Source organism: Ictidomys tridecemlineatus, chromosome 6, assembly GCF_052094955.1.
Source record: "Ictidomys tridecemlineatus isolate mIctTri1 chromosome 6, mIctTri1.hap1, whole genome shotgun sequence".
Classification (NCBI taxonomy): Eukaryota; Metazoa; Chordata; class Mammalia; order Rodentia; family Sciuridae; genus Ictidomys; species Ictidomys tridecemlineatus.
Window position 1 is genome coordinate 3,354,881 of NC_135482.1, and position 15,560 is coordinate 3,370,440.

General features: G+C 56.0%; 1 long non-coding RNA gene across 1 annotated transcript; it reads right to left on the reverse strand.

Annotated features, from left to right (window-relative positions):
* Positions 1 to 3,017: 3,017 nt before the first annotated feature.
* On the reverse strand, positions 3,018 to 11,018 carry LOC120887228 (uncharacterized). Its single transcript, XR_005730347.2, has 2 exons — positions 5,860 to 11,018; positions 3,018 to 5,330 (listed from the first exon to the last, which is right to left on the reverse strand). It is a non-coding gene; the product is annotated as an uncharacterized LOC120887228 (long non-coding RNA).
* Between the last annotated feature and the right edge of the window lie 4,542 nt (positions 11,019 to 15,560).

The window sequence follows — 15,560 nt, forward strand, 5'->3', positions numbered from 1 at the left end:
ATTCACTTCCCAGGCTGGACAGAGCAGGACAGTGTGAGAGTTCACCACACTGCTCAGAGTGGCATGCAGTTTAAAACTTATGAATTATTTATCTCTGGAATTTTCCATTTAGTATTTTCAGGCTGAAGTGTTAGTATTCCCATGTAGTATTTTCAGGGAACTGAAGCCTCAGAAAGCAAGATGGAGAGAGGGGGAAACAACCGTCCCTTGTGCTGGTTCCCTTCCAGTAAGCATGCCTTCCCACATGCACTGGCTACGTCAAGCTTTACTCCACCCTTGACTAGCTTCTGGGACTGTCTCCTCATCTGTAAAATGGGTTGCTTTACCCACTGCCCAGGGCTGTTGGGAGAACAAATATGGACGTGGAGAACTGTTTCAAATGGGGGTGGTTTAATCTCAGGCAAGTTGACAAACACTGCCCCAGCTTCCGAAGACAGGACCCCTGCCATCATGGACCCCTGCGGTTGGGGCTGTGGAGAAAGCTCACCTCATGTCACATTACTCAGGCCACTCAGGCCTTCAGGGTGGAGGTTTGTCCAGGAGACCTGTGGGTAAAAGGGGCTCTGGAGTCAGGAGGCTCACGTCCACACCCTGCCTCCAGCACTGGCCACCGGCTGCACCCAAAAGGTGGGTAGGGACACTCAGCAAAAGGGGGCGGTGGCCAGTGCTCAGCATTAGCTCTCATCACACCTGACACCTTCCCCCACCTGCATGGCCATCTCTGTCATCTGCTTCCTCAGAACAGTCACGTCACACAACTTGATGGCGGGGGATGGAGACCCCCAAAGGTGCACACTCATCAGCATGCCCTCTCCCAGCCCTCAGGTGTTTCTTCTGTTTCTATTATTTCTGTTTTTTTGTTTGTTTGTTTTTAATGCCACACGCAACCCCACCAACAGAGAACAAAAATGTGAAGAATTGATGGTTTGGCCCTTTTCTTTCTTTTTTAAGATTTTTACCTAGGGTCCTGGGAGAGGAGGTGTTTGCACCTGACCTGGGGCGTCAGGAAGCAAGACCAGGGGCTTAGAGCAGGTCTCATGATGTACCGGGCTGCAGGAATCCCTGGTTGACCTCTGCAGCCAGGGGGCTCTGCTCACAAGTGTCTATTGTGTCCACCTCCAAGGGCACACCCCTTGCTTTGCATCTGGGAGGCTTTCCACCCACTCTGTGTGGCCCCCAAAGCTTCCATCACAATGCAAGTTGACAGGGCCAGTCTTGGACGCTTGCCTCCTTGCTTTCTAATGTTGGTATTAGCAGTACTCAGGATTGAACCCAGAGCTGCTCGACCACTGAGCCACATCCTCAGCTCTTTTCCGGTGTTTTAAATTTTGAGACAGGGTCTTGCTAAGTCGCCCAGGCTGAACTTGTGAACTTGTGATCCTCCAGCCTCAGCCTCGGAGTCGCTGGGCTCTCAGGCATGTGCGGGGGCTGGGCTTGCTTTCTGACTTTCATGTTTAGAGCTATTATTGGTTTTGCATGTTTCTTTGTCAGTTACCTATAATTTTAAAAAATAAAATCCCCTTCAAAGTCGTCAGTGTAGGGACCAAACAGGTGGGAAATAATCATCCCTCACAATCTAGAAGGTGAGACAAACCCGGGCAGGTGTGCCCAGCCTGTCCCTATGGTGGGCAGGGAGAGACGGCAAGATGGGCCAGACACTGGGGGCCGGGAGACCCCCGCGGCCGGTCCTGCTCCCTCTGTGCGCTCATGGTTGATCATGTCCACGAGTCCTAGGTGTTCCCAGTGCGGGAGCCACAGCACTGTGCCGCGAACACCTCGGCGGTACAATGTGACAAAAGGGGAGGAAGCCGGAGACAATGTCTGAAAAAGCTACCGCAGGCTGTCGGGGCCCTGCAAGCCGCCATCCGAGGCCACAGGGTGCCACCTGGCGGTCGCCCCGGCAAGCGCTTCCGCAGACGAAGCGGCTCAGGCCGGCAGCCCCGGGGTGGGGGCGCAGGCGCGGGTGGGGAGGCCCCGCAGGCAGGCCTGGGGGGCAGGCTTGGTCGGGGCAGGTTTAGGGGACAGGTGGGGCGGAGGACAGCCTTAAGGGTCAGGCTCAGGGGGCAAGCTGAATGGGGGCAGGCTGGGGGCAGGTGCAGGTGGGCAGGCTGGGGGTCTTACGGCCCAGGACTGAGTGCCGGGGAGCCTGGGCAGGGGCTCAGCTCCCCAAGTTCGCCCCAGTGTTCTCGGGGGAGCACTGGGCAAGGACGCTGGGTCCTGGCCTGGTCCAGGCATCCGCGGGGAGACCCTGGTGTCAATCCAGCAGCGGGAGAGGGTGCGGCAGTGGCCTGTGCTTCGGTCCTGGCCGCCCCCGCCCCTCGCAGCAGGTCCGCGACATCCTACTTCGCAGGGGCACACGCTCAGAGAACTCGAAGGACCACCTGTGGGATGTGGGAGGACGGCGCCCCGTCTGCATGTGGGCCGCGCGCCACAGTCCTTCCAGGAGGGGCTGCGCCGCAGGTCACACCCGGCGACACGGTGTTGCCCGGTCCGTGCTAGCTCAGCCTTCGAATGACCTTGGCTCTTCACGTGGACGCCCTCGCCGTCCCGGAAAGCCCCGTCGGGTCAGCTGAGCGCCGGCCTCGGTTCTCGCCGACGCCCTGCCCGGCGGGGCAGCCAGGCAGGTCTGGGGACCTTTCCGCGGCGCACCTGGAGGAGGGAGGCGGCCACCGCCACCTAGTGGTGAGAGGACGCTGGGGACGTAGGGCGCGCACAACAAAGAGTCTCATCTTGCTGCCCCGCCAGCGTTCAGGGACGTTTCCAGAGCACTTATCCGCGTTTCTCTGGCCAAGCGCCACAGACCTCCAGACCGCATCTGACCACCTGCACGTCGGGCTGTGGACGCTGGATGTCAGTCCCGCGCTCCGTGGCCGGAGGGTCCTGGGTCAGGGTTTATGCACACAATGAAATAAAAGCTGTGTATTGTCTAGAAAAACAGGTATCTACACACACACACATACACACACACACACACACACACAACAGTAAAATGAATAACTCCTATTGACCGAACTCAATTTTAAATGCTTACTATATGTAAATTCTTTTAATCATTCCTCTTAACCAAGACATAGCCGCCTCCTCAGAAGCCCTCCAGAGCACAGACAAAGAAACAAGATTCCTGTCGAGTCGAATAGGGAGGCCTGCTCCAGCTCCCCCTTTATATCTTAGAAGGGAAGCTTTGTCCTGTGGACATTCGAGATCATTTTTCAGGAGCTCAGGTTACTCCCTTGAAGATTTTTAGGAAGTTTCATGATATGGAGACATTGTTGAGACATTGGCTGCTTGACTTCTGCTAGGCAATCAGACGCAGAGATCAAATCCGGTCCTGCCCACTTAGACCGCTTAGAGGATTTCTGGTTATCTCCCGCAAAAATGAGTTTGCAACTTTAACCCGACTCCTAAGAGAAGTCAGGCGGCTTCAGCTGCTTTTGTGTGTGTTTTTTACAAAGGGTCTCAGGAAGCCCGTCCCAAGGCGCAGCTTGCTCTTCACTATCTGACCCATGCCGCATTCAGAAATATCAGATGATTGAAGGAGCAAGAAAAACTGTTTTCTTTTATAAACTCTAAGGAATGTTAGGAAATACATTTTCTTTACTTTCTTTTTTTTTTGTGCAGAGAATGGAACCCAGGGCCTCGTGCTCGCTAAGCCGGAGGCCCCACTGAGCTACACCCCGAGGTCCAATACGACCTCCTTCATCAGACCCTTAGATCTTTCCTTTAGAATGTGAAATGCTAAAATCAATCATGGGCCACTCTCGCCCTGTCCTGAATTTTAAGTGTTTGCTTAGATATGAAGACTTATCGAAATGCTGCCCAGGGCCTGGGCACGTCTGCTCATTTGCAGTGAACACTTGGAGGGGTGTGTGCGCCTGTGGGCTCAGGCCTTGGGATAGCCTCCCATGTCTGCGTTAAGTGTTCATTCCTGGGGAAAGGAGTGTCTGGCAAGTAGGAATATATTATAAATCACATTTTTAGTGAGAATGACAGAGCTCAGTAACCCTTGCCTTGGGGAACCTCTCCAATTTGTCAGTTAGAACTCAGCCTCCTGACATGCAGCGAGCCCGTGCCTGTTCTGGAGGGCGGGTTCCCGTGGAGAGGGCCTGTTTGGGAGCTGTTGACGACGCAGGGCACCGTGGGAACACGGACTGGAATGCGGAGACCCCGTGCAGGGGCCTGGTGTCATTTCCTCGGCTGACCACCTGCCTCTGAGTCACGCACACACACAGGGACTTTCTCAGGCCCCGCATGGGCACGCGGGTGAGCCTGAGAAAACACAGGTCTCCCGTGCAGCTGCTCAACTCACAGAAGGCTGCCGGGGGCCCTCTCTGCGGGCGGGTGGGCGGCCCTCTGGTGCCTTCCCCCACCTACTTCAGTCCCGGAAAGTGCACACAAGTAAGTAGGCCCCACGATCTCGTCTCCTCGGAGCTGTGTGGCTGCTACAGATGCAGAGTGCCCAGCTAGCCACACAGGCCACCCACGGTCCCGTTCTGGGGATTTCCTTGGGGACGCCCACCTGCCTGCCAGACCCGCAAGGGCTGGCTGCAGGGGAGGGAGCCTCCAGCTCTTTCCTGCTGCTGTCCTGCAGCCCTGACCCGACCCTCAGAGCCCCACACCTCAAATGGTTTGCCCCGGGCTTCCTGAGCCTCCTTCCATTCTTTAAACCCACCTCAAAAGCCCCCTCTTTCAGGAAGCCCCCCCAGCTCCCTGCCCCTTCTCCTGTGTCAGAGCTGACTGTCCTGTGGCCCCTGCTGTCACATCCCTCTGGCTTCACTGCCACACAGCCATGGTTTCACCCACCTCCCTTCATAGGAGCACCTTCCTGAAGGGCTGAAATTAGTCCATCAACAAACACTCACTATGTCCCCCCTGGTTGGCACTGCACTGTGTCCCACATCTCTGAGCAAGCTCCCCTGGAGGAGAGGGTCCGGTGGAAATGATTTGTCCTGCTGGGCCTACATGAAGAGGTGGACCAGATGAGACCAGAGGCCTTGTCTAGGGTTCTGTGGGGTTTGGAAGGTGCCAGATCTGGAGTGGGCAGAAGGTGAATGAGTTGCCAGCCACACTGTGGTCTCTCCACCACTCTCTGCTTCCGTTGCTATTAATACCAGCAGTGCACCCAAAACCAAGGTGGTGCTCTCAGCAGCCCTTCAAGGTACGTTCTGTGACTGTGTGGAGGAGGAAACCAGGCACAGAGAGGTTGAGCAGGTGGTAGAGGTCACACAGCTCCGGGTGTTTCCATCACTAGAGAGCTCTCGGTCCTCAGTGCTACTCCAGGCTTGTCATCAGAGGAGGGGGCCACAGGCAGTGATCACGGACACACTTCAGACCTGAGGGAAGGAGGTGGTGGGGAGAAGGGAGGGCTCTGTGAAGGTGGCCTGGATGCAGGAGGAGGGCCTGACGGCGAGGGAAGGCCTGTGGGGATGCCCACCTCTCACTAACTGCTGAGCTCTGTCGTGTCCCCCGAGGGCTGGTGGTGGCCAGAGGAGAAAGTGCTGACTCCCTGGGGCAGCCCGGAGCCTAGGAAGCTGAACGCACCCCCTGTCGCAGCAGCAACCCCGGCTGGGCGTCACCTTGCCCACGCTGGGCCCTTGCCCCTCTGGACACACGCCGGCTGTACCCAACCTGCAACTGGCACTGGTCACCACCTCCTCCTCGCCCTGCCCTGCAGCGCGAGACCTGACCCCTGGGAAGGCTGTGGGCATGGCTTCCCTCCCCTCAGCCCCATCGGTCAAGCGCAGGGAGCTCTGCGTTTACGTCAAACTCTCCTTAATGCACTTTCCATTCTCGACAAAAACCACAGCCATCAATTAAAAAACAAAAACAAGAAACCGCCAAGCGCACTTGTGCCTCGCTTACCATTTTCTTTGATCCATTAAAATCCGGGAGGGAGCCCTTCATGGTCTCTGGAGTGTGAGCCCAGGAGGGAATGATTATCCACAAAGTGGTCGTCCAAGTGTTTACCTGGCGACGAAAGAGCACTTTTGAGGACTTGGAAGAAAGCAGGAATACGTCTGTCTCTCCAGATGCCATCGGTGAGAATACTGATGAATTAATGATTTACCCGAGGCCGCGGTGTCTGTTTGCTCTGCCATCCACCAGCAGACGGCGTTTCCTTAGCAACCCTGACTTCAGGCCAGCTGCAGCTCTCGGGAACCAAAGGGCAGCTCTCCAGGCACAGAGCCGTCTCTGGTGCTTTCTTGTTTGCCAGGGGGACCATGATAAATGGGTCTCCTCTAAAGGAGCCCTTCTCTTCTGTCCTTTCCTTCCCCTGACCATTGAGATGTGACTCTGAAACGCCCACCGTGTCGACTCGGAATTCCACCCCTTCCCTCTCGACACGCCTTCGGCCTTGACCAAATAGCGCCGCTTTGACCAGTGTGTGTCGTTTATTTGTACACGTGGATGCGCACGCGTGTGCACACACACGGGCTGTCAACTTCTTACTGGCAAACAGAAATGCCCATTTGTTTTCTGGGTCAGTGTTAAAAACTTTAGGCATCTCGCTGCTCCTGTGCGAGACCGTCTTGGGGACTCAGCACTCACAGAGTGTTGGTGGCTGAGGGTGGAAATGTCCCGATTTGCCCAGTAGAAAAGCCCACAGGCCTGCAGGAGCTCACAAGGCGGCAGGCCAGGTTTCCTTATGAAGGAATCTGGCCAGACGGATGAAGACCGCGGCTATCCCCAGGTTAAGGCTCACGTGCCACTGATGGCCCTTTCCTTGAGCTGAGAACATTCTGGTAGCTTTCCCTTGCGGGGAGTGGTCATTAAAGGAATAGAAACTATGGGAAGGGACGTCTACTTGCGGAAAAGAGAATTGACATGTTTTACAAGCGGCAGCAACGAGGAGGTCAGGCACCTTCTCACACAATCCACGAGCGTCCCCGGATCAGATGGGAGCCCTCTTTGGGGGAGCTGCCTTGTCCCAGGTCTGAGAAGCCGCGACCAGGGTCAGGGTGAAGCCCGTGGTGAGGACAGCCTCTGGCTTGCTCTCTGGAGGGTAAGGAAGGCACAGCTCGTGGCCTGGGTAAGTCCCCGGCCCGGTGAGACAGCGGGGTCCAGACAGCCGTGAGCTGGGGGCTGGAAGCGATGGGGGTGTCTAAGGGGGTTATCCAGCCCCGAGGGGCAGGAAGAGCATTCCCTGGCAGAGGTTGAGCGAGGCCTCGGCCATTGCACAGATCAAGGGAGAAGACCTTGTTTCCTTGCAGGCTTCAGATGAAAAACTATCATTTTCCTTCCCTGTTAGCCAAAGGCACTAGAGTCAACCCCACAGGCGTGCGCCGCTCTGCCCCATTGGGAGTCGGTGGACAGCCCGCGCGAGTGGACGCGGCAGGCCAGCCGCAGTGTCGGCAACACAGACGCGGGGCGGCGGCTCCCGTGCTCAGGCCCTCGGGCCAAACGTCCTGGAGCCATGGGTGCAGGCCAGAGCACTGAAGGACCCACCCCACTGGCGAGGACGTCCTGTTTTCTGTGACCACCCGGGAATCTGAAGGCCTCACCTGGGAACCTTAGGACTCCAGGGAGGCCAAGGCCATGAGGAAGCACCAAGATTCTCTACAGTTTTTACCAAACCTGGCTCGGATTTTGAGGGACTGGTGCTTGTTGACTAGGGCAGCTCAAGAGTAGCCAGGCCCAGGCCCACTCACGCAAGCTTTCCAGGAAAAATGGGACACTTTTTGTAAGTTGTTCCGAGACAGGACAGCCGACCTGCAGCTTGGCCAGAATACACTGTCCACTTCTCCCTGCACGACTACCCAGCCCTGTCCCCGCCTGACCCACAGGCCTTGGTGGCTCCCAAGCCAAGCCCCACATGTGTTTCTAAACCACCGAGGACTCTGCAGGCCGGGTCGCCAGCTCGGCAGGGCATCTTTCGAAGGACCCCGGGGGCTTAAAACCCCTCCACAAGTGGCATGCTCTGGCCCCGGGGGCTGCTGACCCTCTGATTGGGCTAATTCCTGAGCAGGGGACATCTGAAGTGGTTCTGTCCAGCTCGCAGGGCCCACGCGTTGGCTGGGGGACCCCTGGTCCTCTTGGGTGAGCGGCGGCTGCTAGACCTGTCTGCACCACGGGCAGCACCTGCTCGGGCCTAGCTGGAGTGGGGACCCTGGAGGGGGACTTGGCCAGCCACCTGCCCCCTGGGGGGAGTTCCAACATCATTTCCTTGGTTTTCTTTGGGGTCTTTTTCTCTTACACAAACTTTGAGAGGACTTTTAAGAAGGGAAGTTTCCAACGTGCACAAGCAGATTGCTTCAGAATTCAGTGCCTTGAGGGAAATCCGCCTGAGAAGAGACCTTGTTAAAAGCAGTCCTGGTGGCTCGATGACAGGCATGGTCGGTGACCTGGCTGCTGGGTGGACACCCAGAGTGTATGAGCTCCCCCCCCACGGCACAGCCCCTCACACCCCTCGCCATGTGGACTACTGCAGTCAGTGTGGGCCATCATGGACCTGAGGGTCCTTATGAGGAATATGACTGTATTTTGAGACCCAAGAGCATGGGGTAAAGGGCAGAGAGCCGGGCATGGTCCACCTGCAGCCATGTATTAGTGCTGCTGCTGCTGCTGCTGCTGCTGCTGTGTGACCTCAGCTCCATGAGGCAATCTCTCTGCGCTCCCATTTCCCCACAGCAAAAGGAGGGATTCAAAGGGCACTAACTCGGGGTGGCTGCCTAAATGGAATGAAGTGACGCTTTAGTGCTCCAGAAGCACACCTGCCGTGCTCTGCTCTACCTCCAGCTGCCGCTGTTCTTAGGGTGGCCAAGCTATGCTTTTTGGTGCCAAGGGATAAGAATCAGGCCCCCCCCTGGACGGAAACTCCCTAGAAGAGGGGAGACATTTGATCCTGTAGTTCTGTGGGGAAAGATTATCACCCTCCACCCTATTTGCTGACAAAGAAACAGGAGCTCGGCAAATCGCAGGACTCTGTCCCAAGTCACAGCCAGATGAGGCAGAGACAGGCATTCAGCCTGCGCCTGGGACTTCAAAGCACCTATGATTTTTCTCATTTTCCCCTCAGTCGATGTGCTACTGTGTAAGGAAAATGAATCCAAATGCAAATGAGACGAGTGTGCCCCCTTCCTCAACTGCCAGCCCTCACCAGATGCTTTTGGCCAGGACGAGCGATAGCAGGTAACACTGTGTGACTTCAGGAATCGAGACAACGCTTCCCACTCTACGCACAAGGTGACAAAGAGGTGGCTGCTGTGGCTCAAAGCAATCTGCATCACCAGACATGCCTCCTGGGCTCATCTGGGGTGATCCGGGTTGCAGGGCGTCCAGTCTGCCCGGTCCTGCCTGCCCTCATCCCGGGGACCTGGCGTCCGTCCCCCCGTAGACCAGGCAGATTGCACAGTCAGCCTTCCTCCTGCCCAGGCTGGTGGGAGGGAGTCGGACTGCTTGCTCCTCTGGAGTGGTGACCTGCTGGCTCCTTCTCAGCTCCTGTCCTTATCAGCCCAGTGCCTCTTGGCGTCTCCGTTTCCATGACTTAGATTTTCCGGGGCTGGCCCTGCCCCACACGCTCAGTGGCTGCTGAAGACAGAACAATAAAGCACATTCTTGCTGGTGTTTTGAAGTGAGGCTGTCCATCAGTTAAGGGAATAGCAGCGGCTCCCAGGGCCTGCCCTGTGGAAGGACGTGGCCTGCTCCGGGGTCAAGGAATCACTTTCCAGGTGGGGTTAGCCAGAGGGAAGGAAGACAACCTGTCCCTCGGTCCATGGGGAGAAGACAAGTCAGGCACCACTCCTGTGGGTGTGGGTGGGGCACGTGAGTCACTGTTCCCGCCTTGGCTGGGAGGTTCCCTCTCCCTACGTCTTTCTCGTCCTCTGCTCCTGCCTCTTTCTTCTTTTTTATTTTAATTTTTCTGGTTGTATACAATACCTTTGTTTATTTATTTATTTATTCTATGTGGTGCTGAGGATCGAACCCAGGGCCTTGTGTGTGCTAGGCACGTGCTCTACCACTGAGCCCCGGCCCCAGCCCTGCCTTTACTCCGCGCTCTGTTCGCCACCGTAGGCAGCCTCTCCCTCCTGTTCTTGCAATGTTCCTTTCTCAGATCATTCTGTTCTTGTTTGACCAATGCAGTGTCTTCTCCAGTCTCCCTAAGGATCTACTTAGAGGTTTTGTGGTGGTGGTGGTTGAAGTTCTTGCCTATTATTGTTATTATTTGTAGTTGTCGATGGACAGAAGGCCTTTGTTGTGTTTGTTTATTTATTTATACGTGGTGCTCACACATGCTAGGCGAGCGCTCTGCCCCTGCGCCTCCGCCCAGCCCCTCTTGCCCATTCTTTCATCTTCTTCTTCTTCTTCTTCTTTTCAATCTGACTGTTAACTTTGGTCTCAGGTGTCAGAGACAGAGGACAGTCCAGAGCTCCTGGCTGTCACTCCAGGGGTCATGAAGGAGACAGGCAGGCAGGGCTGCATTGGTGGCGAGGAGGACGGTCATGGCACCTAAATATGTGAGGTGTGTCTTGGAGAGGACGCTTATGCTTTGGAGGGGCTCACGCCTCCCCACATGAGGCTCTTGGCGGGCTGATGGCCACCTGATCTGCAAACTGACTCTTGGGTTTATCTCAGAAAGACCTGTGTTCCCACCTGCCTGCATCGCACCACTACCCCGCCCCCCACGCCTGTGTCTCCTCGTCTCTAAGGACATGGCTCTGGCTGTTGCTGCAGCCCTGCTCCTCCCATCCATCTACATGGTTTAGCCCCGGGGCTCTAAACCATGGAGTCCACTACTCAGCTGAGCACACCCCAGGTAAGGGAGGTTCCCCAGGACCTCAGGGGCCCCTGCACACCCCGGCTGCATAGGCTTTTATACCCAGGGCCTCCTCTGCTCCGCACACCCCTCCTGCTCCTCTAAGGGTGGACCTGACCCAGTGTTCCCTGTTCTCCCTAATTGCAATTTGCCTCATTTGCCTCATTTGCATGTGGCTTTTTTCATTCCCATCCCCTGAGCTGAAGGGCCCTGTTGCCAGGGTAACTGGGAGCCACTCCCCCTCCTCCCTCCCACGTCGTCAGGGAGACTGAGCTCCGCCCACCCCACCCCCACCCTCACCCTCACCCCCACCCCCACCCAGGCCAGATCTGGAGTCTCCCCTGCTCACTTTTCCCATTCCTCCCCAGGGCCTGGTGCTCTCTGTCCCCACACTCTGATTTCTCTGGCTGCGTCTGGTTGTGCATCCTTGTCCTGCCTGAGCCCCCCTCTGGGGTCCCGAGGCGCTGCAGGGGGCGGCCTGTCAACCCCAGTGCGGTCACAGCAGGGACTGGTGCTGGTCTCCAGCAGGCCCTGCTCCCCGTGAAGGGCGGAGCTCCTCACCCTTTCTCCCTGCCTTCCCAGGGCACGTCCCTGCTCCAAGCCTCTGCTGCCCTTCCTTAAAGCACCTTGACCCTGGAAGCTCGGGGATGACCTGAACTGGCTGCTGCCCATCCTGGGCTCCTGACACTGCTGCGTCCATCGGGGCGAGTGACCTCACCTGTCCACACCAGCACCGGCTATTTCACAGGTTACAAGGACAGAGTGACCAGGAAGGGCGGGGATGAGCCCCCAAAGGACAGATCCTGGGCCACCCCGGGCCACGCCTTCTGTGCTTCTCCCTGTAGTGACAGCCCAAAGGGCTTGGTTTACCAGAACGTCCCTGGGCGGAGGTGAGGCTGGGCGAGGAGGTGAGCAGGGTGGACAGGAGGATGCCCCCCACGGGGAGTGGGTCGAGGTGCCCTGGGTACTCCAGGTACCACTGCCAGGGGGACGTGGTCTCCTGACGGCAGAGTGGACGTCCCCAGGACGCCTCGAGGTCACTTGCCCTTCAGGGGGAGATTCTAGAAAAGAGAGAGAGAGGGACAGGAAGAAGGGAGCAGGGAGTCAGGGAGGGAGGGAGGGAGGGAACGAGAACCCTGTGGTTCCACATCTGTTTCTGACCAGGTTCATGGCCTTGGAGAGTGAATATTATGTGAAGCTTTTTTTTATTTTTATTTTTTAATTGTGTCAGTGTCACTTTAAGAAAACTCATAATAAATACTGTGTTGAGGAAGCCCCTCTCAGTGCCAGGCTCGGTCCCCGGCCCCGCTTCACCTGTGGCGGGGGTGCTCCACCTCGGAGTCACACCCCCAGCCTGGACGTAGCGCCTCCAGTTCCCGTGGTGACTGCAGAGCAGGGCGTTGTGAGTGCACTTTGTCCACCAGGAAACGGACACGGAGGGTTGACGTGACTGGTCAAACCCACGTAGCTGTCCAGCAAGCGGCTCCCGAGCTCAGACGCCGCTCAGATGTCTCCAGGTCCATTCCCCATTGAGAGGCCACCTGCCTGGAGCCTCTGGGCTTCACTCCCGGCCCCTGGAGCCACCTTTAAATGACACAGGCTGTGTCTCCCTGAAGAGAAGCTGTGAATTTTATTCAGCGTGAATCTAACAGTACACCAGCATTGAGAGAGAGAGAGAGAGAGAGAGAGAGAGAGAGAGAGAGAGGGAGGGAGGGAGAAAGAGAGGCCTCTGAAGGATGCAAAAGCACAGCAAAAAGGCAAAACAAGTGAAAAGTCCCCAAGCACGTGGGATGACGGAGGCTTGCACGAAGGCACCTAACGGGCCCTTGTCAGCTGGGTGTTCTGTGGGGTACGGAAAAAAATACCAGAGCCAGGCTTGGTGGGTGGCGCACACCTGTAATCCCAGTAGCGCTGGAGGCTGAGGCAGGAGGTCGTGTGTTTAAGGCCAGCCTCAGCAACTAGGTGAGGCCCTAAGCAACTTAGTGAGATTGTATCTCAAAATAAAACATAAAAAGGGCTGGGGATGTGGCTCAGTGGTTAAGTGTTCCTGGGCTCAATCCCTGTTACCTAGAGAGAGAGAGAGAGAGAGAGAGAGAGAGAGAAGAAAAAAGATACTGGAGTGGAGACACACTCAGCAAAAACGCAAGGGGCAGAGCACTCTGACCTGCGCGGGGTCCCGGGTCTGAGCCTGGGCGGGCTGCACGGGCACATCAGCAGCTCAAGTCTGGCAACCTGCAGACTCCTGCGCCCCAGGCCACGCCCGTGCGCCCTGGCCTGGCTTCGGAGAGGTGGGCGTGTTGGGGAGCAGGCCTTTTGCACGTGCATGTTCGGTCCTGGAGCTTGGTCACCTTGCCAAGATGACTCAGTGAAACAGGCCAGGGAGCCAAGCTGCCAGTCGCCCTTCTGTGACCCAACCAGTGCAGTCACCTGGGCAGCTCCCGGGGCCGTTCCCTGCCTGTCTCCCCTGGAGCAGAGGTGGAGAGAAAGGAACTGGCCTCGCCCCCAGGAGAAAGGAAGAGAAGACGCAGAAGAGGAAGAGTCCATCCCCGGGTGGAAAGCAGTGGCCAGGAGCCAGCGGGGCCAGGAGGAGGCAGGGCCCACCTCAGGAGTAAGAGCGGTCCCGTTATCACGAGGGATGGTTAGGTTCCAGAAAGAAGTATCACAGAATAAGACGTTTCAAGGTCACCAAAGGGAGCTGACAAATCAGGGGGCGAGTCAAAAGCCCAACTTTAAGGAAACATGTAAATGAAGACCTGCAGGAGTGAGAACCAGGAGAGGGGGGAGGCCAAGACCAGCAGATTTGCCAAGGGAACAGCAGGTGGAAGACTCCAAGGTGGGTGTTTGGAGGCCAGGGTAGCTGAAGTGCCGTGAGAAGAGGGGCTCCGTGCTGATACTCAATACACCACAATATGCAATAGACCCCACTCCATTAACAGCCGCCATGTGGGGGGCACGCCCCGGAACTGAGGACCCATCCCACTGTTTAAACCTTGACATCTTGAGACGGGTTGGATCTGAGTCCTACCCAGCTGCCCCCGGGGTGGGAAGAGGGCTGTTCAGGTCTTGGAGGCTGTTCTGCCTCCCAGGTGGAGCCGAGGACACTGCCTCCTGGGGGTGGGGGCTACTGTCCTTATTCCAAAGGTCCAGCTCCCCCGTGACTCGGGAGTAAAAGGGGACCCGGGCTCTGCTCTGCTCTGCCTTGTGTGGCTCCTCAGCCAGCTCAGAACCTGCGGGAGAGACAAGTGTCATGTTTCAGGACATGTGTATGTGTGTGTGTGTGTGTGTGTGTGTGTGTGTGTGTGCGTGCGCGTGTGTGTGCGTGTGTGTGTGTGTGTGCGTGTGTGTGTGTGTGTGTGTGTGTAGTGGGGATTGGCTCCAGGGGTGCTCTACCTCTGAACAACATCCCCAGTCCTTTCAGTTTTATTTTTTATTTTATTATTATTATTTTTTAGTTGTTGATGACCTCTATTTTTTATTTATCTGTCTGTGGTGCTGAGAATCGAACTCAGTGCCTTCTGAAACAGCATCTTGCTAAGTTGCCCAGGCTGGCTTTGAACTTGCGATCCTCCTGCTTCGGTCTCCCGAGTGCCTGGGCTCACAGTGTGCACCACCACGCCTGTGACCACGCAAGTGACCACGCCTGTGACCACGCCTGTGACCCTTTTGGAGACCCCCTCCCCAGGAAGGCACAGGTGTGTGTGACTTCTCCCTGCAGCTGCTCATTGACCAAAGGAGCTCACACAGAGTGGGAATAAAGGTGGCCTGGGAGGCCAGTGCCGATGCTTACAGACTCCGCTACGCACCTGTGTGGCGGCAGATGTGCCGAAACTGGGACGGCCTGTGGAGGGCAGCGTGGCCCCCAAGGTGACCCGTAAGTTGGTGAATCCAGGACATAACATGTTTAAATTGCCAAAAGGAACAAACCAACAGACCTGGCTCCCGGTTTTGAAGGAGGGACTTTTCAGAAACGAAGACCACAAAATGTCTTCAAACGGAGGCTGGGAGAATCTGTGAGGGCAGATGCGCCCTCCAAGGAATGTCCCCAGGCTGAAGGAAAGCAGCCACCATGGAAGGGAGTGGCAGAGGGGAGCAAGACCGGCTAAGGTGAATATCGGGTAAGTACACAACAGTGTAAACCATGGAGAGCAAGAATAGTATAATAAATATGAAAACGTGTGACGTCTATGGCGCCAGGGCAGGAGGGGAAAATGGGGACTGGAACCTTACCCCAAAGACCCTAGGTCAGGCCCTAGAGCAAGCCCTGGCAGATTTCAAAGTCCAGAATCACAAGGTGTGTTCTCTGACCATCAAGCAAAATAAATTAAACAAGAAATTAACAACAGAAAGATAATTAGAGAATTCCCAAGTGCTTGGAAACTACACAATACACTTACGAATAACCCACGGGACAGAGAAGAAATCACAACGGAATTAGAAAAGACTTCAGACTGAATGATAATGAAAATAATGAAACTCGTGAGAAGCAGCAAAGGAAGGGCACATATTAGAAAATAAGAAGGTTGAAGTCAACCATTGAAGTCTCTCTCAAGGAACTGGGAAAAGGAAAAACAGTTACTAAACCTAAATAAAGAAAGCGGAAGGAAGAATGTAATCAGAGTAGAAATCAATGAGCTGCAGAGTGATACCCAATGGAGAGAATGAGCAGAGGTGGCCCCGGAGTTGGAGAAGACTCACAGTGGATGATCTCCCAAGAACAGTGGGGTGGACAGACAGGAGAGACTCAGATTTCTAATCCCTATGTTGGACACAGTACCTTTTTATTATTATTAATTTATTTTTATGTGGTGCT